Raw genomic sequence first — 23467 nt, 5'->3', positions numbered from 1 at the left:
GTTCCCGCAATTACAAAGAGCTTGATCAGCACAGGTTTACTTGATGCTGCTGGCTACGTCACCACTTTTGGACAGAACATGTGGAAGATATCCAAGGGTTCTATGACAGTAGCACATGGAGTAAAGTCTGGAGGACTTTACATGATTTATGTATCAAATGTCTCTTAAAATGTAATCAATGTAACCGAGCAGCCGAACGTTTCTTTGTGGCATAGCCGGTTAGGACATATGTCCAAGAAGAGAATGGAAATCTTGTCTCGTTCTGGTTATTTGCCTCGCTTTTCATTTAATGATTTTGAATTCTATGAACATTGTCTGTATGGTAAGCAAACACAGCAGCCACATAAGCATAGAAGCAGTAGAAGAGATACACAGTTGGCACTTATTCATACTGATTTGTGTGGACCTATGCCTAACATATCTCTAGGGGGAGCTTCTTACTTTATGACATTTATAGATGATTACTCGAGGAAAGTATGGATTTACTTTCTCAAGCACAAGGATGAAGCGTTTAGTGTTTTCAAAACGTTTGTGACACTTGTGGAGAATCAAAGTGGCAAGAAGCTTAAATGCTTACGCACTGACAATGGTGGAGAGTATGTTTCAAAGGCCTTTCAGGACTTTTGTGAGTCAAAAGGTATAAAACGTGAACTTACTGCTCCTTACAATCCTCCTCAAAATGGTGTTGCTGAGAGGATGAATAGGACCATACAAGAGAAGGTCAGAAGTATGTTGTCTAATGCACAGCTGCCAAATGGGTTTTGGGCTGAAGCTGTATCAACAGCTGTTCATCTTGTAAATAGATCTCCTAGCAAGGTTTTGCAGAAGGATTCAGTGTCAGAGATGGTATGGTCAGGCAAAATGCTCTCATACAAGCATCTCAGAGTCTTCGGCTGTGAGGCATATACTCACGTTCCAAAGGAATTTAGGAAAAAACTTGAGCCAAAGAGTAGAAAGTGCATCTTTCTAGGCTATGGTAATTCTGGTGAGATGGGGTACAGACTTTGGGATCCCGAATCCAGAAAGGTTGTCCGCAGCAATGATGTTCACTTTAATAAATCCAAATATCATTCTAAACCAGAGAGGGTTGAGGAGATTAGAAGAGTTGTCTTCCAAGAAGATGGACCTGCACGTGCAAGACAAAATGTCAGGGCTCAACAGGAGCAAGGACAGGATAGATTGGAACCACAGGTTGTGGCTGAGCCTGAGCGACCTATTGTGCGTAGATCTGGACGTGTCACGCGACCTCCTGATAGGTTTGTTCCATCTATGAACTATCTCATGTTGACTGATTGCAATGAGCCTTCACGTTACAAGGAAGCAGTGCAAATGAAGGACTCCGGGAATTGGCAATTGGCCATGCAGTCAGAGATGACATCTCTGCATAAAAACAAGACATGGAAGCTAGTTAAATTACCACAGGGCAAAAAGGCTCTACCTTGTAAATGGATTTACAGGTATAAGATCACCGCTCCTGATAGTCAGCCAAAGTACAAAGAAGGGCTTGTTGCCAAGGGCTTTAAGCAAGAACAAGGCATTGACTTTGATGAAGTCTTCTCTCCGGTGGTCAAGATGACTACATTGAGATGCTTTCTTGCATTGGTTGTCATATTAGATTTGGTGTTCCACAAAATGGATGTCAGTTGTTAAAGAGTCTTTATAGCTTAAAACAATCAGCGAGGGCATGGTACCATAAATTCCACAAGTTTATGCTTTCTCAAGGCTACAAACGTAGTGAGTTCGATCACTGTCTATATACAAAGAAGGCTAAGGATGGCAGTTGGCTGATCCTTATTTTGTATGTGGATGACATGTTGATTGCTGGCAAGCACTTGGAAGAAATTTCAGCTTTGAAGTCAAAGATGGCAAAATCGTTTGACATGAAAGACATGGGTGAGGCAAGTCATATAATTGGTATGCGCATTGAGAGAGACAGATCAAAGAAGTTGATTTGGTTATCTCAAACAGAGTATATCGACAAGGTTTTGCAACGTTTCAATATGGAGAAGGGAAAGGCACTGAGTGTTCCATTGGCACCATATGTGAAACTTAGCAAACAAGATTGACCTGTGTCTGAGGAAGAACAGGCTGAAATGGATAAGATTCCGTATGCGTCTGCAGTGGGTAGTTTGATGTATGCAATGATTGCTACTCGCCCAGACATTGCATTTGCAGTGGGAGTAGTAAGTCGATACATGTCAAACCCAGGCAAGAAACATTGGGAGGCAGTGAAAGGAATATTGAGATACCTGAAAGCTACAAAGAGTATGCGTATATGCTATGGGAGTCAGGAGCTAAGTGTAAAGGGTTTTACAGACTCAGATTATGCAGGTGACTTAGACAACCGAAGGTCTACGTCAGGGTATGTATTTACATTGGCTGGTGGAGCAGTATCATGGCGTTCTAGATTACAAGATTGTGTTACTCAGTCTACTACAGAGGCTGAATATGTTGCAGCATCAGAGGCATGCAAAGAATCAATTTGGCTTAATCGACTAGTAACAGATTTGGGAATCAAAGAAGAGATGCCTGTGTTATATTGTGATAGTCAAAGTGCTATACAATTGGCTCGCAATCCACTTTATCACTCAAAGACAAAGCATGTGGATGTGAAGTATCATTTCATAAGGGAAATGCTCGAGGATAAGCAACTTCAGCTTGTCAACGTTCACACCACAGAAAATCCTGCTGATCTACTTACAAAAGGACTTCCCTCAGAGAGCTTTGCGCATTTTCGCAAGCAGTTAGGTGTAGGGTAGTACATCACTTCTCTACATCTCTTGTATATTAGCTTGTATAGTAGCTTCTCTCACACTTAAAGTACCACATTGGACTTTAAGTGGGAGGTTGTTGGGGTATAAAGCCCAATGTGGTCGCCCAAGTAAGTGGGCGGGCCGCCAAGTATGTACACATATTCTTTTGTAAAAACCTAATAAGAACTCACTATGCTCTACACATTACAGTAGAGCGAGTTCACCATATCGTCGTGCTCTTCTTCTCGCACTCTCTCTCGCGTCGCACTTCCGCTCGTACTCCCTTATCTCCTGCTGACAAAGTGGCCGCAGGCCTAGCACAGATTAGTCGTTTTTTTCTCGAGAAGTCTTTGGCCCGCGCTGCGGAGAGGAGGAGCAACGTCTCAAACAGGGCATTGCTTCGTTAAAGAGGATGCAGGAGCAGCATCCAGACAACCCCTCTTTAGAGGAGCAGTTACAGCAGGCTTGACAGGAGCTTGCTAGCACAGAGGAGACGCGACATGAGTTTGCTTTCTATCAACAGGCATCTCAGTGGTCCCAGGTGGGTGACAAAGTGACTGGTGCTTTCTTTGAGGCAGTGGGACCTCGACACTCGCATGCCAAGGTCAGTCAATTGAGGAGGCCCAATGGGTTAGTTGCTTCTGAGCCCGAGGATATGCGAGCAGTTGCTACTAATTTTTACCATGAGTTACTGTCTGCAGAGTCCTAGTCAGTGCGTCAGGATGCATGCAAGGAGCAGGTTTGGGCACAGATGCCTTGTCTTGTGACTAAGGAGATGTGTCAGAGGCTTGAGCTGCCACTTCAGCTTGAAGAGCTGCACACGGCTCTTAGGGCCCTCCCCGTGGTAGTTGTCTAGGTGAGGATGGGCTGACTCCCAATTTTTTCTTGGAGTACTAAGACCGGCTTGGCCCAGATCTCTGCAGTGCTTTTCAGTACATTTTGCACACAGGAGAGAGGCCTGACAGCATGAGTGAGGGCCTGATCTACCTCATTCCCAAGGAGGGTGGCTCCTTGGATGAGATTCAACAGTGGTGCCCCATCACCATGCTCAACTCAGCCTACAAAATTCTTGCCAAGGCTCTGAGTTTGAGGATTCATCCACTTCTGGAGAGTCTGGTACATGGGACTCATACAGGTTTTGTCAAGGAACGCAGTATCCTTGACAACATCTTAACCTTTTGGGAGGCCTCTGCCCTGGCACGGCTCCGTGGTGAGGACCTCGTGATCCTTCTTCTCGATTTTGAGAAGACATATGACAAAGTTGACTGGGACTTTCTAGAGGGCACTCTACGCAGGATGGGCTTCTCAGATGCTTGGATCAGAGGGGTGTCAACTTTGTACAGACAAGCTCATAGTCAGGTACTCTTGGCAGGAGGGAGACAGGGTTGTCCTCTTGCCCCCTTTCTTTTTCTGTTCTATGCAGAGGCGATGAGCAGATTTTTTGTGTCACAGCAGGTTGGTCTTCGGGGCTTAGCACTCCCTATTCGGGGAGATGAGCTATTGGACGCTGAGTTTGCCAATGACTCAGCCTTGTACATAGATGGCCAGGAGGCCAATCTTCCCAGATGTGAGCAGGCTTTGGAGACCTTCTATTGTGCATCGGGCGCACTGATCAACTGGAGAAAGACAGTGGCTTTCTCGGTTGGTAGTGCTCCTGTGCCAGATTGGATGCCAGGAGAGGGTTTCAAGTGGATCCCCCCAGGGACTGCAGTTCGATACTTGGGCTGTCAGGTTGTTCTGGACTTGTCTCCCAAGCAACAGATTGCTCCCCTTCTCCTGTCTATCAAGAGAAAGCTGTTACACTGGAGCTCAGCACGACTTTCTTTGGCTGGCAGAGTAGTAGTTGCCAACCAGGTGTTGTTGGCGACTATGTGGTACATCACTTCCTACTGGATCTTCTCGAGTTCTTGTATCAGCCAGGTAGAGAGGCTGATCAGGAACTTCCTTTGGTCAGGACGTGACACTCAGATAGCCCAAGCCAAGGTGGCTTGGCAAGTCATCACTCTTCCTTGTACACAAGGAGGGCTTGGGATCATTGATCCACCACAGCAAAGCAGAGCCCTTCTAGGGAAGTTCATCGTTAGAGGACTTCTGCCAGGTGAGGAGCCTTGGAAGGAGTTCTTGCTACAGCGGCTACGTGCTAGGGTGCCTCAGGCAGGAGGCCCTTGGCAGCCTTCGACCAGATGGATCTTTACAGAGATGCGTAGAGTTGGTCTGAGCAGGAGACTGGAAGACCGCTTCGCTGTGAGTCTGCTTCGATCTTGGGAGCACTTGCGGCGTGGCCTGGAGCAGAGACAGCCTACATGCACGGAGGAGCGCCTACGGCAACCCCTCGTCTGGAACCCCATGGTTAGCACTCAAAGAGGCCACTTGGTTGGTAGTCGGCCTCATGTTTCCTGGGGTCCCATGGCAGCAGGTCCAGCGCGATCTTTAGGTGACTGGCTAGAGTTCACAAGTTTGTCAGAGGAGGTCCATGGCCTTCAGTTACAGGGCATGAGAGGGGTGCAGAGCATGTGCCAGGACATCTCAGAGTCAGTTCCAGCTGAATTGTTCACACCCATCGAGCCAGTAGCACCCCGGTGGATGGGAGCCTTCACACGACTGGAGGTTCTCATCTCAGTCAAGGCCTACTCAATGACTGTCCCAGCTTTTTTCTTCGAGCTTCAGGGTGGGGGACGCCTTAGCGAGTTGCAGTAGAGGCTCCGCAGGTAGCAGAGTGTTGTTTTCAGAGGATCCGAGTAGTGGGCATCTGTGGGAGGACCGTTGTCATAGACCCTCACCCAGCAGCTCTTGCAACTGGACACTGGAGGCTGTGGGCTTGGGAGTGTTGTCCACTGGCACGAGTACAGTGGGATCCTGGTGAGTGGCTATGGAGGGATCCCTTCTCTTCTGTAGACCACCCAGGAGTCCCATTCTTTCAGTATACTGTTCGACTGGGACGTCATATACTAGCAGCACAGAGAGAGACCCGGCCCGCTGCAGCACCCCATTGGCAGGAGGAGGGGCTCACAGCTGAGTTCTTGACACTTTTCTGGGAGAGGCTGTGGGACTCCAGACAGCCGAGGCGAGTCACCTTGTTTGAGCGGCTGGTCGCACACAGAGCTACAGAAGTCGGGAGCTGGCTACTGCATAGTGGTCTCTCGGCCGCACGTGCAGCTTGTGATCACCTTGTGGAGAGTCAGTGTCACTGTCTTTGGGACTGTCCCTCGGCCCAGCAGGTGTGGCTACGAGTTCTTCGGCTCATGCCTGCTCTCTCCACGGCTCGACAGTACACTTGGGGAGCAGCGGCTTGGTCCACCCTCTCAGGCCCGGCACTTCAGTTTGAGCTATCTTCCACCACTAGCAAGATGATAGTGATGCAGGAGGGGCGACCTACACTCCAGCCTGCTACAGAGCTTACTCCACAGGAGTGGTGCAGTGAGAGAGAGGAGTGTTGGGAGCTCATCAGTGGCCTGGCACTCTCGTTATCTGGCGGGCCCGCTGCTTCTGCATCTTTGAGGCTCGCCCCGTGCCAACAGCAGAGACTGTTCGTGACTTCTGGCTAGAGCTGATCCACACTCTCAGAGGACAGTTCGAGGGACTACAGGGCAGCTCTGACCACATGCGAGAGCGCAGAGAGGCTTTCCTTCGACTCTGGCGCCCTGGGCCTTTCTACACCATGGTCCAGGGTGTACTCCGATGGCATTACCGACCACCTGTGTGGCTTTTCCCTCCCCCCATTTCTTGATTTAGCCCCATTGTACATATGCTGGTTTTTTCATTTGGAGAGTCTCCCACCATGGTTGTTGTAGCCCTCTCTTGAGGTGGTTGTAGCCCTATGGGCAGTTTCAGTAACTAATAGAAGGATCTTTTTCGAGGAAAAAAAAAAAAAACAGCAACCAGCGTGGGTTTTAGAAAGAGAGCAACGTTGGCAGTTTGAAAGCATTTTTCTCTCTCTCTCCGACGTCATTTCACAAGCAAAGATCATACGCTAGGCTTAAAAGGAGGTAGCGCTACCAGTTTAACCCTCTTTGCAGTAGTCTACACACACACACAGATCCTCCTCTCTCCACTCTCAATTCAGCCCTCTTTCTCTCTTCTCAACGATTTCCTCTCAAACAAGTGCCAACTGGCCCCCACACAAATCTCAGCACTCCGACGAAGTCCAGAAGCAGTTTTCAGCCAAGAAGTACTCGTGTGGATACCCCCTATGCAAGCTGATAACAATAGAAGCTTCTCCCACAGCAGACATAACCGTTCCCGGCTGCAGGTATAATGAATTTTAGCCAATAGGCTTATGAACCCATGCATTTTTATGCATCACTTTGGGACATGAGCAATGAATATTGTTTCGGGTTCTCGTGCTTGTAACAGTTTAGAAAATAATACAAATCTCCTTCAAGGCAGGGACCAGCCTATCTTCCGGTCTCTAGTGCTGTGTCGTTTTTCTGCATTGCTTTCTCAATTTTTATGTCGTGCAGAATCCTACGTGAAATAGTAAATTAACCTTAAAGTATTAAGTGCACGCTTCCATTTCTGCGATAGGAGGTGCATGAGATCTACCAGCGCTAGCCTCCCACATGCATTGAGGTTCTCCTCGCCCATTCCCTCGCCGCATTGAGTGCTCCCATTGCTTTCCATCATCGGCATCATCGAGATTTGCGTTTTCAGCCCTTCATTCAATAGTGAAGTGTGTAGTAGGTATAGGAGATGCATGGGAGATAGTGGCTCCAATGAAAGAAAGAGAGAGGTAGGCATGGTCCATTCTAAAGAGGATGGGTGAGATGGGTGGGATGGTGAAAGACCTAATGAGATGTATAGCCTCCTGAGGTGCCATAATATAATCCATTGTACTCCCCCTCCCGTCTGCCACTCCATGTGGCATGCATGTCAGACCTCCAGACGTAGACCAAAGTGCCATCCCATTATATATATTGAGACGGTATTGAGAGCCTAATTTGAGTAAATGGCATCCATAGACAATGGGGTGGGCTGTGTCTGCTTAGACAGCAATGAGATCTATAACCAGCCTGTACAACGTAGAGGGCGGTACTATTTCAATTACCTATTAACTTTACACAGAGCATTGAGAAGGGCAGAGAACACAGTTGCATCCAGCGAATAGAACGTCACTGCGCACACGAGACCGACACCCTGTAGGCCCCAAAGACTGGCGCCCCTTTCGGTATTTCTTTATTCAAATTAAGGTAGACGATCCGACCACTTCGCACAAGCTTTCACAAAGCTGTCCAAACCTGGCGAGGGCTGAAAACGCAGGTTTTCGACCTGATTTTGGCAGCATAACGGCGCAAAAACCCCTGTAGATCGAAAGTACCTGTCTAGGACGGATTCCCTCGCTATCTGGAAGCTTTCTGGTGAGCTGTCACAGAATTTCAGCGGGCTGTAATTCGCTGTTTTTCATTGCCGGGTGCCCAAAAGCCTGTACACGCATCCCAAGGCTCTCACGAGGCTCCCCCGGTGTTCCCTTGCAGTTTAGGTGCGAAACCCTAAACCTGCAGAAAAACACAGTAGGCTGTAATTCGCTGTTTCGGACCGTTTTGAGCGGAGCGAACACGCCTACGCGTGTCCCAAGGGCTCCCGCACGCAATGGGACAGTTCCCCTGTGAATTGGACAAGTTTTCACGCGAGAAAACTCTCCAAACTCGCAATCTTTCGCGATGGAACTGTGCGTACCTGTGGGGGATTAGCAATTAGCTAATCCGGTTCCTGTTCAGAAGGCTCTTGCCTTGGCAAACGCACATAAACCCCCAGAACTGTACATGTTCAACTGAGTAGCCCAACTAGTGGAGCATTACCATATGTGCCAAAGGGGAGAGAGAGATGCATGAGAGCAAATCATCGCGCTACATGAGACAGAGGAGAAGGCAAGCTTTCCATTAAAGCTGTAGACCTGCACCCACTACTCACACACACGCTGTAGCTCACTTATGATCAAAAATCAGCCTCCTCTCTCAAATTGAGCGCCCCCTCTTCATCTGGAAGTGGCAAAACTGCCTGGAACCGCCATGTGTCCAGTTTGCCCCTTTTGAGTTAATTCTCTAGTTCCCACTGACTTACAAAGTTATAAGTGACTTTCTGAGTGGCCCAGACTTCATTTGGCGCACACAGGCTTCCATACTCATAAGAATTTAGTGCTAACTGGCCCGACCAGCCCCAGTTTGACCGACCCAGACTCCCGCTGTGAGAAACCTATTCGGCCGCAGCCATTTCACACTGGCCATGCAATGTCCACTTGCACCTTTTCAAGGGTTCTGGGGAAAACAAGTAAAAATAAAATAAATAAAAATATCTAGTACTTATTTACGGAAGGCAACAGGAAAAATACACCTCCTGGTGACACACCCGACCCTTGAAATACTGCAAGCGACCTCGCTTGCATGCCAATAATACATGCGGTATCTCCTGATATCACATATATTCTATGATGGGAATCCAAGATATACATGCTTCCGGAAATGTAGCGTTGGACGATTAAACAATCCCACCAACCTGGCTACGACACATATATCAAGCATAGAAGTCTTCTAGCGTACTCTCAAGCACAAACTTCTCTAGCTAAATTCTGTATGGAAAGAGTAGATACAATTGCTTAACCACTCTCTTGAGCATCATGAACCATGCTCTTGCCTTGCTCCAAAAAGTCTACATCAAGTCACTGTGGGTTCCATCGGAAAGGCTTCAAGATACAATTGCAATAGCTGAGGTGAATCAACCAATTCAGACTCTTCCATCCATTTGGCATCCAACGATGGATAGTTCTTGAACTTCACCAAATAGCGTCTTGCAACCTTTCCTCTAACCTTTCTTTCTTAATGTGCCAATATCTGTTCAGGAACAAGGATTTCATCCAATTCTTCCACTTCGGGTTGTTCCTCATCAAGCATATTCTCTGGCACATCACCAACAAAGGGTCTTAGAAGGCTGACATGAAAAGCATTATGTATTTTCCAGCCTTCTGGTAGCTTTAACCTGTAAGCTACATCGCTGATCTTTTCTGAAATCTGAAAAGGACCATAATATCACATACTGAGCTTAGGAAACAAGCGTTCCTTGCCTTTCCTTTTCCTTAACCTGGCCTTTTCAAAGCGCAAAAGCACCCAATCACCAAGTGAAAATACAAGTTCACGACGGTGACGATCAGCAGCTTTCTTTTGCTTAGCCTGAGTCTTCTCAAGAGCAATCTTTATCTTCCTGTATGTTTCATCCATATCTTGCACATACTTGTCTGCCTCAAAAATCTTGTCCTTAGTCTGCAAAATGGGCGGGACTTTCTTCCCTCCTTCCACTATCTCAAATGGTGCCTTACCTGTTGACGTATGCACAGTGTTATTGTAAGCATATTCAACCAATGGAAGACGGTGTTCCCAAGTTGCCTTGTGCTCTGACACATAACATTTGAGCAGGTCCAGAACAGTAGAATTTGCCTCTTCTGACTGTCCATCAGTTTGCGGATGAAACGAAGAAGAGAACTTTAGCGTAGTGCCCATGTTCTCAAACAATGCCTTCCACAAAAGACTCGTCATACGTGGATCCCTGTCACTGACAATTGACTGAGGCATCTCATGATATTTAAAGATATTGCTCATGAATATCTTGACCATGTGTTCTGGCTTTATCTTCTTCCTCACAAGAATGAAATGGGCCTGCTTACTGAACCTACAAATGATAGTCCAAATCCCATCATTGCCTATTTGCGTCCTTGGAAGATCAAAGATAAAGTCCATTGCTATGCTTTCCCATGGCCTATCTGGGATCGGCAATGGCTGCAACAATCCCAGTTGCTTTTGTCTATTAAATTTGACTTTTTGGCATACTAAGCATAATCTTACAAATGTGTCAACATCTTGACGCAAAGCTGGCCAATAGAAGAATGCCTCAACCCCTTTCACTGTCGCATCAATTCCACGATGCCCGGCATAAGGTGGAGCATGACTTTCCATCAAAATCTTTGGCCGTAACTGTTTAGTAACGCATAACTTTCCATGCATCATGAGAAAGTCATTCAAAAGCATATAGTTGCCCATCAACAAGCTGGTCATAGATCCTTGCAAAATCTGAATCTTCAGCATATTGTGTCTTCATTTCGTCTAGTTCACAATGGTACGGAATTGACACTGCTGAAATTTGGGGCTTTCGTGACAACGCATCAGCCACCACGTTCTTTTTCCCTTGCACATGCACAATCTGAAAATGGAACATTGACAAGATGTTTGCCCATCGCATGTGCTTCTCAGACAACTTCGTCTGTGTGAGAAAATATCGCAAGGTTTGATGATCCGTTTGGACAACAAAATCAGCCCCTAGCAAATAGTGTTTCCAACTAGTGAGAGCATGAATTACTGCCAACAATTCTTTTTCATAGACTTGCAAGTTCCTTTCAGTCTTCAAAAGAATTCTGCTCTCATATGCGACTACTCGGCCATTCTGCATTAGAACTGCACCAAGACTATGGCCACACGCATCACACTGAACCACAAAAGGTTTTGAAAGATCTGGCAAAATGATTACCGGATCTGAAGTCAACTTCTCTTTCAAGTGTTTGAACGCTAAAATTTCCTTAGTTGTCCACTTGAAAGTAACTCCTTTTCCTTGTAGTGCATGGAGTGGAGAAGCAATCTCAGCAAAATTTCGGATAGACCTCCTGTAGTAAGAACATAAGCCTAGAAAGCTTCGAATGTCGTGTACGGACTTAAGTCTGGCCATGACCTAATTGCTTCCACTTTAGCGGGATCCATGCGTACCCCATCCTTTGAAACAATGTGCCCAAGGAAGTGAATCTCTTGCAAAAAGAATTCACTCTTCTTCGCATTAATGAGTAGTTTGTTCTTACGTAACTCATTGAAAACTGCAGTCAAGTGATCCCTATTGCTCCTCTTCAGACTTCGAATAGACAATCATGTCGTCAAAGAAGGTACCCACGAAGTTTCTATGTGGTCTAAAAATTATGTCCATCATTCTATTAAACGTGGCAGGAGCATTTGTGAGACCAAATGGCATAACAAGAAACTCATAGAGACCAAATATTGTCCTGAACGCAGTCTTATGGACATCTTCTGGCCTAATGCGTATCTGATGGTACCCACTCTTTAGGTCTATTCTTGTAAACAATGACACTCCCTCAAGCCGATCAAGAATGTCATCTATCCTCGGTATGGGGAACCTGTTCTTGATGGTATTCTTATTCAAGGCACCATAGTCAATGCACATGCGCCATGAACATGAACCATCCTTCTTCTGCACTAAGAGTACAGGCGAACAAAAAGGGGATGAACTGGGCTGAATCAGCCCCTTCTCTAATAGCTCGTTGACCTGACTCATAATCTCTTTCTGCTGGGTTGCACTAACCCTGTATGGTGGTCTATTCGGTGGACTAGAACCTGGCACAAGATCTATGGTATGATCCTCAGGTCTCTCAGGAGGTAACTCCCCTGGCAAAGAGTCCCAAAAACAATCACTGAAACCACTCAAAAACCTGTCTTTATCTAAGGTAGACAAATTAGATACAACTTGAGGTACTTCTTTTGCAAAGATCAAGTATGCAGAAAGATGATTCTTTATTACAGATGAAATAGCAGAAGTAGAAACAACTGGAACAGACTCGCCTTTAAGCTTTACATCAAGGACATGAGTCTTTCCTCTATGTACAAGGGTAATCTTTTTGTTGTAAGTATCTACCATAGCATGCAGCTTGTAACACCATGGGATACCCAGTAACACATCACAGCCCTCAAGTGGCATAATATGAAATTCTTCCGCATCCACATAACTCTGAATGTGCAGACGAAGCTTTCCCAAAATGGGAGTAACGGGCTCTGAATGACCTGGGCATGCCAAACCTGCTTCCCCTGTCATACCCATCTCCTCTGCACGAATGCCCAACTTTTATGCCAATTCTGGTGATATGAAATTTGCACGGGCTCCTGGATCAAAGAAAACCAGCACTGTCTGGTCTCTAACTTTGCCCCAAGCTCTGCACAGCTCCGTAGCATCTGTGTTTGGCTGGTCTCCAACCAAATCTGGAACAAGTCCTGCACTTGGCTTTGGCTTCTTCCCTTTATGGTCTGACTTGTCATCCTTATCCTATGACTTCTTCTGTGGGCATTCATTTGCAAAATGTCCTTCCTGTTCACAAATGTAGCATTTCTTGGCCTCCCTAAGAGCTTTCCGTTCTTCAAAAGTTTTGCCAGAAAAATGCCTCTTTTGTCCTTGTCCTCGTCCCGAAGAAGACTTAGACTGCTTCTTGGACGTATCACCTTCTTCAGTGGAGGGCTTCTTTGTGGGAGGCTCAGAAGGCTTTGCTGCAACATTGCCCTTGGCTGAAAACTGTTTGCCCTGGGACCCTTTCTTGTGGCTATTAAATCCATCGGAATCTCCCTTCGACAGATTGCTGGCCACTCTTGCATTCTCTATCAACTGAAACATATTCATGACAGTAGTCTTTGTGCAATAGTCCCTCATTTTCTTGGACAATCCGCAACAGTACTTCTCAATCTGTTCTGACAATGGCACAAACCTGTAAGAGGTGACTGGCAACAGTGCGGCCCAAAACTTTTTATTGTACTCTTCCAAGTTCGCACACTGTTTAGCATTCAACTCGTGCCATTCTGTCATCACATCCACTTCAAAAGTGTTCGTCAACCATGCAGGCGCAAAAAGCTGTTTGAATTGGACCCACGTTGTTGGGGCTTGACCCTGATTCAACAATGCAGTCCACCATTGAAGCGCATTCCCTTTCAAGAAAGTGGCAGCCTTGCGTATCTTTGAAGATTCCGTGAAGTTTCCTCCAGCATAAGCTGCATCGAACTGCTGTATGAAGGTCAAAGCCTTCAATTGATCCTCAGTTCCTCTAAAAGTTTCAAACTTCACTCCCTGCCCACCTTCCTTGTAATCCTTAAGCTGACTCAAAGGAGCCACATTATCATAAACAGGTGCCTGTAACAGTGGTGCTCCATGATTGTTCATTCCAACACTCGCATCAACTGTTTTACCTGTCATATCTGCATTTTGTACGTATGGCTGCGAAAAACCAGCCATACCAAATTGTGTTCCAGGCACTCGAAACTGGCCATAGGCACCCTCAAAACCTAGTTGGACACCCATGTTCGCGTACATAGGGTTACCCATGCCTGTTTGCATTGTCCCGAACACATTCCCTGACATATAACCTGTGGAAGGTCCAGCCATAGCTTGAAACACTGAACCACCTCCAAAATAACCAGGATAAGTATTAGGTAATGGAAGGGTCTGACGCATAGCGTGTTCATTACTCCCTTGACCATTCACAAACGGTTCCTGTCCAGCTAAAGCAAGTTGCTTTGGATCATTGGACACCACTAGTTGCTCAACCACATAGGCTTTCCCTCGAGCATCATGAGTCCTCTGCGCATTGGAAATCTCCGTTTCCTGCAACGGCTCAGTCGTGCCCTGTGTAGGAGGCTGAAAACCCTGTGTCGGAGCCTGTAAGAACTCCTGCATCCTTGGGTTGTTAGCCAACTGCTGAAACATGTCCATGCAGCAACGCAGTTCAGTTCTAAACAACATGTCCTCTTCTTGAAGAGTTGAAGGAACTTTCTCTGTGCCATGTGAGGAAGATCCCTCTTCAGGTACTTGGTCTCTCTTCTCTGCCATAACAACAAGCTCTGTGTTGCTTTCACCCACAACAATCCACGCTGCACTTTTTGAAGAAAAAGTGACCATCCCGTCGATGGAACCATATAACCGGCCTGTACAACGTAGAGGGCGGTACTATTTCAATTACTTGTTAACTTTACACAGAGCACTGAGAAGGGAAGAGAACACAGTTGCGTCCAGCGACTAGAATGTCACTGCGCACACGAGACCGACACCCTGCAGGCCCCAAAGACTGGCGCCCCTTTCAGTATTTCTTTATTCAAATTAAGGTAGACGATCCGACCACTTCGCACAAACTTTCACAAAGCTGTCCAAACCTGGCGAGGGTTGAAAACGCAGGTTTTCAACCTGATTTTGGCAGCATAACGACGCAAAAACCCCTGTAGGTCAAAAGCACCTGTCTAGGACGGATTCCCTCGCTATCTGGAAGCTTTCTGGTGAGCTGTCACAGAATTTCAGCGGGCTGTAATTCCCTGTTTTTCACTGCCGGGTGCCCAAAAGCCTGTACACGCATCCCAAGGCTCTCACGAGGCTCCCCCGGTGTTCCCTTGCAGTTTAGGTGCGAAACCCTAAACCTGCAGAAAAACACAGCAGGCTGTAATTCGCTGTTTCGGATCGTTTTTAGCGGAGCGAACACGCCTACGCGTGTCCCAAGGGCTCCCACACGCAATGGGACAGTTCCCCTGTGAATCGGACGAGTTTTCACACGAGAAAACTCTCCAAACTCGCAATCTTTCGCGATGGAACTGTGCGTACCTGTGGGGGATTAGCAATTAGCTAATCCGGTTCCTTTCAGAAGGCTCTTGCCTTGGCAAACGCACATAAACCCCCAGAGCTGTACATGTTCAACTGAGTAGCCCAACTAGTGGGGCATTACCATATGTGCCAAAGGGGAGAGAGAGATGCACGAGAGCAAATCATCGCGCTACATGAGATAGAGGAGAAGGCAAGCTTTCCATTAAAGCTGTAGACCTACACCCACTACTCACACACACACTGTAGCTCACTTATGATCAAAAATCAGCCTCCTCTCTCAAATTGGGCGCCCCCTCTTCATGCTGGAAGTGGCAAAACTGCCTGGAGCCGCCATGTGTCCAGTTTGCCCCTCTTGAGTTAATTCTCTAGTTCCCACTGACTTATAAAGTTACAAGTGACTTTCCGAGTGGCCCAGACTTTATTTGGCGCCCACAGGCTTCCATACTCATCAGAATTCAGTGTTAATTGGCCCGACCAGTCCCAGACTAACCGACCCAGACTCCCGCTGTGAGAAACCTATTCGGCCGCAACCGTTTCACACTGGCTATGCAATGTCCACTTGCACCTTTTCAAGGGTTCTGGGGAAAACAAGTAAACATAAAAAAAATAAAAATATATAGTACTTATTTACGGAAGGCAACAGGAAAAATACACCTCCTGGTGACAAGATCCTCCTCCTTTATAGTATGTAGTATTTCTTGGTCCTCGAAAGCATATGTCTCACACTCCTCGCTACATGTCCGGGAATTGAAGTCCCCCGTGAGAAAAACTTCCCCGAGTGTAAAGTACTCCATAATCCCGATTCCCCTCCATCAAACATGTGTATGGTGACTCCCCTCCTCCACCTTCCTTCTGCAATGGTAGAAAATATGGAGCCTATGGGTGCAAAGTAACATACGGCGATGTGTATAATCTCCTCGTGTAATCTCTTAGCCGATCCAAATGAAACGGGCCTTTGGATCTCATGCTACATTCGTACCCTACTCTTACCACTCGTGTCTGAAGAGAAGAGAACGGCCACTCCTCCAAACCCTCGAGAAGTACTCTGGCGTGATGACATGGCCATTGCGGTATGATGCCTTCTTCACGTGCTTTGAGCACCCTAGGTGTAACAGACTTGGACACTCCAAGTCAAGAATCAATCACGACAGCACCAAATAACCACTTCAAAACAGTCCACAGTTCACAATAGATTTGCAGTGGCCTGGCGGAGTTCCGTGCCTAGAGATATTGGCCCCAAAGACCGGCGCCCCTATCGGTATTTCTTTTTGTATTAATCAGTGTTCAAAGTACAAGAGTGGTTCGGGTCTCACTCTCAGACTCTGCGTCCAGATGCTTTTCAAAGTGGGAGCCCAAACCACATTTATTTTACAAGGGTTGCCAAAAGCAGAGACCCAAAAGCTTAAAAATAAAGCGGAGTTTCTTTCTCTCTCACAAGCTCTATGGAGCTTCGAAAAAAATAAAGCAAAAGATTCTCTCTCTCTCTCTCTCTCTCTCTCTCTCTCTCTCTCTCTCTCTCTCTCTCTCTCTCTCTCTCTCTCTCTCTCTCTCTCTCTCTCTCTCTCTCTCTCTCTCTCTCTCTCTCTCTCTCTCTCTCTCTCAAATTGCGTGGAGAAAAGCACTTACCGTAGATTGCGCCGCAAAAAGCGGATTCTGTCGTACGGTGCCACGTCATCAGATTCTCTACAAATTCCGAGTTCAGCTTTGCTGCCCCCGGGTTAGGGTTAGGGTTAGGATTAGGGTTTTTGGCAAATTTTAGGGTTTGCACGTTTTAGGGTTAGTGTTTCCAGAATTAGGGTTTTCAGCAGTAGTTAGGGTTTTGGCTCTCGGGTAGACACGTCATCACTTTGTGACATACCCCCCTCTTGAAAGAATTGTAATCGCCCTCGATTACGCCTACCAAACAAATAGAGGGCATAAGCCGTCTTAGCAAACACTGACTGTTAGTACGTACGTACTAGGAACACACATCTAGCACATGTACCAATCGACAGTCACATCACACGACATCACAGGACATCACTAGACATCACAGGACATCACATGACATTCAACATTCATTCGGATCTTAGACCATGATTTATCAGCAATGTAGCTAGCAATCGCATCTAGATCCAATCGGGACCTCATCCATGTCCGATTGACTAACCCCTATTGCAACCATGTCTATTCGAGATCAATCAGACCAAAATGCTACAGTCATTTCGTCTATCAGTTCCTGCACTTAAAAGAAGTGAACAAATCAGCATCATAATCACGAATTCCATTTCATAAAGTCATACAGCAGAATATTGTCAGCTTTCAGTATCCCTGAAGCTCAAAGAGACGTCAATGACTCTAGTATCAATCAAGGCATCTGTTGACAAAGGAGCGGAGTAACTCCCCTCTTGTGCATCCCATTGCATCAGATCTCCGGCCAAGCTGAATTCTGGGTTCCATTTGGAGTAGACTATGATAAACCAAAAGCCTCGAGGTAAAGTTTCACAATCTGACAAGTATCTGCCAGGTCCTCCTCCTCCTCCATCCACTTCGCATCCAATGCAGGATAGTTCTTGAACTTAACCAAGAACCGCCTTCGGACTTTACCTTTATTCTTCGTATGCTTATGTGCCAAAATCTGTTCAGGAAGAAGGATCTCCTCGTTTTCGTCCACATCGGGTTGCTCATCAGGCTCCCCATCATCAGGCACATCACCTTTAAAAGGTTTCAAGAGACTCGCATGAAATGCATTGTGAATCCTCCAAGTATCATGCAGTTTTAGTTGGAGGGAGACATCATTTATCTTTTCAGAGATCTGGAAAGGTCTGTAGTATCGCATACTAAGCTTTGGAAAAAGCCTCTCCTTTCCCTTTTTCTTTTTCAGGCATGCCTTCTCAAAACGTAAGAGCACCCAATCATCCTCCTTCAATTTCAAGTTGCGACGATGGTGATCCGCTGCCTTTTTTTGTCGTTCTTGAGATTATGCAAAGCGTCACGAACTTTGGCAAAAGCCGTATCCAAGTCTCGCGTATATTCATCCGCTTTAGAAATCTTATCTTTCGTGCTTAGGAAGGGTGGAACCTTCGCAGCACCTTCAACAATCTGAAATGGCACCTTCCCCGTCGAAGAGTGTATCGTGTTATTGTAGGAAAATTCCACCAAAGGTAGATACTTTTCCCATTGAGCCTTCTGATCCGAGATATAAGACTTCAATAAATCTAGAACCACTGAATTGGCAATCTCAGATTGCCCGTCAGTCTGCGGGTGGAACGATGATGAAAACTGCAACCGAGTGCCAATGTTCTCCCAAATTGCCTTCCAATACAAACCCGTAAATCTAGGGTCTCTATCGAAGACAATCGTCTCAGGCATGCCATGTAATCTGAAAATCTGGGCCACAAACAGTCTCGCTAAGTGATCCGGCTTGACTATTTTCTTCACTGGAATGAAATGAGCCTGTTTGCTAAATCTATCAATAACAGTCTAAATACAGTCGTGACCACTCTGTGTTCTCGGGAGATCAAAAATGAAATCTATTGCAATACTTTCCTAGGGGCCTGTCAAACTTGACTTCTGGCATACTAAGCAACTGCGCACAAACTCTTCCACATCCTTCTTGAGTCTCGGCCAAAAGAAGTATCTCTCTACTCCTTTCATGGTGGTAGCAATGCCGCGGTGACCCGTAAAAGGTGGACAGTGGCATTCAGTCATAACCTTTTTCCTCAACGGCTGTGTAACGCACAACATGGTTTTTCTCATCAAGTAGCCATCCTGAATGGAATATCCCGCTAATGTCTCCCCATCCCGTATCGGTGTGAAAACGTTTACAAAATCTGTATCTGTGGCATACTGGTCGACCATATCCTCGCAGCTCCTATGATGTACCGCGGAAATAGCCAGAACCAACGGCTTCCGAGACAAAACATCTGCCACCACATTCTTCTGTCCCTGCACATGAACAATCTCGAAGTGAAACTGTGACAAGATGTTCGCCCACCGCATCTGCTTCTCCGAAAGCTGCTTCTGTGACAAGAAGTAGCACAAACTCTGATGGTCTGTAAAGACAATAAAATCTGCTCCGAGAAGGTAATGCCGCCACTAAGTAAGAGCATGGATAACCGCCAAAAGCTCTTTCTCATAAATCTGTGCTGTCATTTCCGGCCTTGAGAACAATCGGCTCTCGTAAGCAATGACATGGCCTTCTTGCATTAAGACCGCACCCAGACTACAACCACAAGCATCACAATATACTTCAAATGACTTCTGCAAGTCAGGCAAAGTCAAAACCAGTCCCGTAGTCAATTTCTCTTTCAAAGTCTGAAAGGCAGTCACCTCTGTGGGTCCCGGGACTCCTTTCTATGTCAAGATATGCAAAGGGGAAGCAACCTCTGCAAACTTTCGAATGAACCGCCTGTAGTGCGAACACAGTCCCAAGAAGCTTCTAACTTCATGCACATTCTTCAAATCGGGCCAATCGCAGAGTCTCTATCTTGGCCGGATCCATTTGCACTCCTGCTGCTAAGACAGTGTGTCCCAAAAAGTGTATCTCTGGAAGGAAAGATTCACTTTTCTTTGCATTAATCACTAGCTTGTGATCGCCTAATGCCTGAAAGACCTGAAGCAGATGATCTTTGTGTTCTGCCTCATTCTTGGAGAAAACAATGATATCGTCAAAGAAAGTGCCAATAAATAGCCTGTACTCTCGAAAAATCCTGTCCATCATCCGGTTAAATGTCGCACGAGCATTGGTTAAGCCAAAAGGCATCACCAAAAACTCAAATAACCCAAAAGTCATCCGAAAAGCTGTCTTGTAGACGTCTCCCAGTGCGATTCTGATCTAATGACATCCACTCTTCAAATCAATCCTGCTAAAGCACGAGGATCCTTGTAATCTGTCGAGTATATCATCGATCCTAGGAATCAAAAATTTGTTCTTGATGGTGATTTTGTTGAGAGCTCTATAATCGATGCACATTCTCCAAGATCCGTCTTTCTTCAAAACCAACAACACTGGAGAGCAATACAGTGAAGTACTAGGCTGGACAAGACCCTTTTCCAAGAGGTCTTTCACTTGGTTCATAATCTCTTCATTCTGTGCTCGGCTCACAAGGTAAGGTGGCCAATTCGGTGGTGTGCTTCCACGTATCAGATCAATGGTATGATCTTCAGAACGAGCAGGTGGTAACTCGCCTGGTAGGCCCTCTGAGAAGCAATCGGCGTGAGAGTGGAGGAAAATCTTAACGTTCTTTATCAAGTTTAGACATATTTGTCCTATCCTTATCGCTCAATTCTTTCATAAAGATCGAGTAAACAAACAGACTGGATTTCATTAATTTAGAAATGGCTGAAGCCCTTCAGTTTAATATCAAGTACAATGGTTCTGCCCTTCTCTGTAGTCAATGTCGCTTTCCTCGCCCGATAATCGACCACAGCATTTTGTTCTTGTGGTACCACGGAATCCCTAAGAGAACATCACAACCTTCCAAAGGCATTATGTAAAAGTCCTCATGCCCCAAATACCACTGACAATGCAACCGAAGTTTGCCAATGATACGTGTAAGGGCTACGTCCCTGCTGGGTGCCGCTAGAACTGCCTCCGCAAGTGGTCTCATCCGATCGGGAGTGATCTCGAGCCGCACCGCCAATTCCGGTGAAATGAAGTTGGCCTTTGCTCCTCCATCAAAGAAGATCACGGCCTCTTTGTCTTTCACTTTGCCACAAGCTCGGCAAAGTTTTGTACTCTCGTCCATGGTGTTGGGATCGGTACCCACACAATCTGGAACCAGTCCTGTTTTCATCTTGCCTTTTCTTCCACGTTCCTCAGCTGCTCTTGAACTCTCAAGCCTTTTGTTGTCCTTGTCATTCTGTTCTTTCTGTGCCTTTTTAGGGCACTTCGCAGAGATATGTCCATGTTCCCCGCATCCAAAGCACTTCTCCTCTCCGATGAAGCGAGCTCTCTCCTGAGGAGTAAAGCTTGGGTCGTGCATCCTTCCTTTCTGGGTTGCTCTTTCTCTTTCTACTTTCATTCGCTGAAGTCTGTTCGGCTCGTTGTGTCATGACCTCATCGGTGGGGTAGGTCAGACTGCCAAAGTAAATGGCAAAACCCCGCTTCGCATGACTCATCAACTCCTGAATAGAAGTTGACTTCTGTTCCAAGCAATGATCTCGGATCTCTGTAGGTAGACCCAAGGTAAACCGCTCAATCTGTTCTCTGAACGAGATCTTCTTGAATGAAGAGGCGGGTAGAAAAGAGCTCCAGAATCTCTCGCAGTAAGCGTCCACTGTATCTCTCTTGGTCATCCAAAGATGGTTCCAAGCAACTCGTATATCGCGTTCATATTCTTGAGTCAACAAAGAAGAAATAAAAAGCTTCTTAAATTTCAGTCATTTCACTGGCGCAGTCTGTTTAAAAGAAGAGTGGACCACCAAGTTCGAGCATTCCCCTTAAAGTAAGAGGCAGCTCTTCGAATCTTGAAGTGCTCTGAGTAGCGTCCTCCCGCGAAAGCGATGTCAAACTGCTGTATAAAAGACAAAGCCTTCGAAGCATCTTTATATCGTAAAAAAGTGTCAAATTTGATCGACTGTCCACCTTCCTTAAACTCTCGGACTTTCTTGCTTTTATCTTCCAGAAAGTCATACTGGTTGGCTTTATAAAAATTCTTCTTGTTCGCATAAAAGTTGCCGTCATCAGAGTCTGAACTGTCTGTAGACGAGTCCTTTGTAGAATTGTCACTCACTGGGCGAGATTTAGACTTGTTTGCCTTTTTCTTGCCCTTTCCGAAGCGTTGTTTCTTGCTCGCTTTTTGCCTTTTCTGTCTTCTTCGCTCGAATCTGAAGAGCTAGAAGAACTATCAGAAGCAGAAAAAGAAGAAGAACTGGGTACTCCTTCAAATCGAACACGCTTCTTCTGTTTCTTTGCCTTATCAAATGTCGACTGACGACCCAAATAACCCGGGAAGTCGGTGCCTTTCTTCTGCTTTTCGCCGTGCTTTTTAGCTTTGTTCTGCGCGCCAAAAAGCTGAACAATCCGTGCATCAACCACCTCTTCTAATTCCTTCTCTGAATATGTCTTGTGAGCAGAAGGTTTCTTGAGAGCGGGTTTCGGGGGTGGTGTTGTGGTTTCCTGCCACTGCTCGTGCACTTCCTGAAAAGAAGTCTCGCTCATATATTTTGCCAATTTTGGGTCCTTCGCAAAATTGAGCATCAACTTTGCTACATCACGGATCAATTGACGACGCTTCATCTCTCGTTGCTCCGCCTGAGTAGGCCGAGGCGGGCCATACTCTCTGCCGGAATCTTCGTTGTGATCCCTGCCCGCATCTCCGGATGCAGAGGGAGTCGACTGATCCTTGTGTGAAGCCATAGGTGCCGCGGAAAAAAAAAATGGGATCACATTTCCCGTAGAAGAGAAATCGGCCGTACTCTGTTACCACTGTAACAGACTTGGACACTCCAAGTCAAGAATCAATCACGACAGCACCAAATAACCACTTCAAAACAGTTCACAATAGATTTGCATTGGCCCGGTGGAGTTCCGTGCCTAGAGATATTGGCCCCAAAGACTGGCGCCCCTTTCGGTATTTCTTTTTGTATTAATCAGTGTTCAAAGTACAAGAGTGGTTCGGGTCTCACTCTCAGACTCTGCGTCCAGATGCTTTTCAGAGTGGGAGCCTAGACCACATATTTATTTTACAAGGGTTGCCAAAAACGGAGCCCCAAAAGCTTAAAAATAAAGCAGTGTTTCTTTCTCTCTCACAAGCTCTATGGAGCTTCAAAAAAATAAAGCAAAAGATTCTCTCTCTCTTTCTCTCTCAAATTGCGTGGAGAAAAGCAGCTGCCATAGATTGCGCCGCAAAAAGCGGATTCCGCCGTACGGTGCCACGTCATCAGATTCTCCGGAAATTCCGGGTTCAGCCTTGCTGCCCTAGGTTAGGATTAGGGTTTCTGGCAGATTTTAGGGTTTGCAGGTTTTAGGGTTAGGATTTCCAGAATTAGGGTTTTCAGCAGCAGTCAGGGTTTCGGCTCTCGGGTAGACACGTCAACACTTTGTGACACTAGGCATGCATGCCTGTCTATGTTCTATTTGTATTGGTGTGAGGTCGTCATCTAGATTTGGGGGGGGCGCGGTGGAGTTCTCCTTGCCTCTTCGGAGGAGAATTGAGGATGAGGGCCCTCTCTCTCATTAGGTCTTTGCCAGCTCTCCACATCTTGTTGAAGGGGGGTGGCCCTTCTTCTTTGTAAATTGTACCCAAGTTTGGTCCATAGTTCTCTACCATCCATGTCGGGTGTGAAGTCTTTCTTCTCCGCTATGTCGATGGGTATGTTGCATCTTCTCCTCCTCAAGGGTA

At 46.3% G+C, this 23467-nt stretch overlaps 1 protein-coding gene across 2 annotated transcripts in view; it reads right to left on the bottom strand.

Annotated features, from left to right (window-relative positions):
- The window catches only part of SRFR1 (Tetratricopeptide repeat (TPR)-like superfamily protein), a 122393-nt gene that overhangs the window by 37058 nt on the left and 61868 nt on the right, over positions 1-23467 (bottom strand). The gene's annotated exons all lie outside the window — the stretch shown is intronic.

The sequence above is a fragment of the Adiantum capillus-veneris genome, chromosome 18 (genome assembly GCF_014529385.1).
Source record: "Adiantum capillus-veneris isolate H3 chromosome 18, ASM1452938v2, whole genome shotgun sequence".
NCBI lineage: Eukaryota > Viridiplantae > Streptophyta > Polypodiopsida > Polypodiales > Pteridaceae > Adiantum > Adiantum capillus-veneris.
Note: the sequence above shows the minus strand (reverse complement) of the source record. Positions and strands in the feature narration are given on the sequence as shown.